Raw genomic sequence first — 2,821 nt, 5'->3', positions numbered from 1 at the left:
GAAGTTCTTAGAGATTTGACTGGGCGTTGTTTGACAAGGTCGGGCATAAACATAATTTTAGGAAAAAATGTACTAGGTAAAAATGTATTTAGTAAAAAATGTATTAAGACAAAAATGTATTATTAGTGAGATCAAAAAGAAAATTGAAAAACGTAATAACAAAATCCAACAATTTTTATTTAAAATGTATTAAACAAATGCATAAAACTCGGAAATGAATGAAAATAACTTCCAAATTAATATTTTTATTCATTTTGCAAAATAATTGCATTTTGACAGCATTTTTTTAAATTTTTTTTTAGAAAGCTTACCGAGTTTTAGAAAAAAGTAACGATTTCATTCGACATTTCCGTTACAAATACTTGTACTTTTTCCCTGAAAAAGTAACGAAAGTACAAGTAAAAGTACTAAATTTAAAAAGTAACGAAGTACAAGTAAAAGTACGTACTTTTTACTTGTACCGGCGGTACAAGTAACGAAAGTAAAAGTACTGCCATATATGCTACTGTCACTGAACAGACCATAGAGTTGAAATACTGTATGGAACAGACCAGCTCCTTTTATTTACTCATGATGTCCATCTGACTGCAAGTAAGAGAACGCGGTCTCTTTCATCTTTCGTATTCCAGGTGTCTTTCTTTTCTAGAAAACAGCATCGGAGTAAAACTAACCTCTGGACAATAGGAATGGTTATTTTCTTAAAGATAAATGGACTTTCATTGTTGTTGGTGCAACAGATAAGACACACTATTCAAAATTCTTTCCAGAAACAGCAAAAATGAAAAGGTCACAGGGGGAAGAAAATTCAATGATAGTTAACAACATATATTTCTTTTTATCTGTAACAAGGATTGCTTATTTGCTTCATTTTTAATTTTAAAATTTTTTTTCAGAAAAAGAAAAAAAATATTTAAAGGGTAAAAAAATTAAAATGTTAGCCTAAAATTTCGGTGCATAATTGAAAATTTTATTTTTAGAGCGACGCATAAGCGAAGGATATTTATCATTATTTCCCTACCTGATGTACTGGGACCAATAAAAATCTTCGTATAAATGAAAAAGGCACATAAAAGAGGTGGTGCATAAATGAGAGGTCACTGTAGTTTGTTTCTTAGAGTTTAAGAATTCTACTCAATCGGATTTGCCTGAAAGTTTAACTCCAAACAGCTTGGAATTGGAAAAACTGCAAAGGCTTTCGAATGACTTTTCAAAGATTTTGGATCAAACTATTACCTCAGATGTCACGTTAGATGTTAGATGAATTGGATTTTAAATTCTTACGACATACTAACACTATTTTCGATTTTTCGGTGTCTAAAACCTTAAAATAAGTAGTTTTAATTCTTCTTGTGATTATAGAACCTTTCATAAATGCGATACACAAAAAGGATACTTTAGGATGTGCTTACATCTCTTATCGTAGAAATAATCATTATCTAAAAAAGTTTGCATTTCACCTTTGTGATGAAATATTCCGCAATTATGGGGACTCTATTGTAGATTAGATGTCGTTGAAGGGAACACTTTTAAAATGATTATTTTTTCCTCTCAAAACTAAACTCAACACTCATCATGTCTGGCGTCTTTTAGAGAATAACTTATTTTAAAAATGTATCCAGGATTTTGATCAATATTGAATTGCGATTTAAAAAAGATGATATTGATAGTTGTTTTGAGAGTGAAAACTTTTCTGTCACGGTTGAAAAAGAAAGCAACTGTCTGAAATTATTCAATAATTTGGGTGATTTCATGCTAGTTTGTAAAGTAGAATCAACTGACCTATTTACAGGTTCTACGTGTCTTATATTCGATGGGAATAACAGATGCCTTGATTGTTTTGTTAGATCTGCCATCGAAGGTAAAATTTTTAGGTTATTTCCTAATCCAAAGGATTTCTTACCTCAGCAATTTCCTATCAAAATAATTTGTTTCTTAGAGTTTAAGAATTCTACTCCATCGGATTTGCCTGAAAGTTTAACTCCAAACAGCTTGGAATTGGAAAAAGTACAAAGGCTTTCGAATGACTTTTCAAAGATTTTGGATCAAACTATTACCTCAGATTTCACGTTAGATGTTAGTNAATATGTTTCTAAAGATTAAATGTTAATATTTATACTGTTTTGGTATTTACTATAATTATACGAAGAAAAAAATTTAATATACCTTAAGACAATTTATTTTCTTACAAAATGATCCCTAATACATGTTTGTATTTGTTTTTGCCGACGTATTTCAAAAACAGTTTTTTCCAGTTCATATAAATGGGATAAGGGGTAGTTTCAGAAGCTAAATTGAACTGTAAATAGTCACGAATAGTGTCTACAGCTTCTAATACTGCTGTGTGATTTGGATGAACTTTATCATCTTCGTCAGTATCATCCACCACGTTCTCATCGTCCACAAGTTTCAGTTAGATATAAATAAATAGTTCTTCACAAAAAATTTAGGTTTTATGGGAGGGGGTGAAACATCACATGATAAATTTCTAAGAAAAGTGCTTGACGTCATAATATGCTGCACATTACGTTGTTCTATTACTACTGTCCATATATGGCAACGTTACTTTTAAAAAGTAACGAGTAAAAGTACAAGTATTTTTAAAAAAAGTAACAAGTAAAAAGTTCTTATTTTAAAAAGTAACGAGTAAAAAGTACAAGTAAACGTACAAGTACTGAACAAAAAAAGTAACGACTTAAAAGTACATTTCTAGGAAATCGAAAATTCAAAGTAACCTAAACTTTAATTGAATAATATTCTTATGTTCTTTAATGTTTTTGCGAAATTGTTGTTATTTATTTAATTATTTTTAATTTTGAAAGTT

This window comes from Parasteatoda tepidariorum, chromosome 10 (assembly GCF_043381705.1).
Source record: "Parasteatoda tepidariorum isolate YZ-2023 chromosome 10, CAS_Ptep_4.0, whole genome shotgun sequence".
Lineage (NCBI taxonomy): Eukaryota > Metazoa > Arthropoda > Arachnida > Araneae > Theridiidae > Parasteatoda > Parasteatoda tepidariorum.
This window is presented reverse-complemented; position numbering follows the sequence as displayed.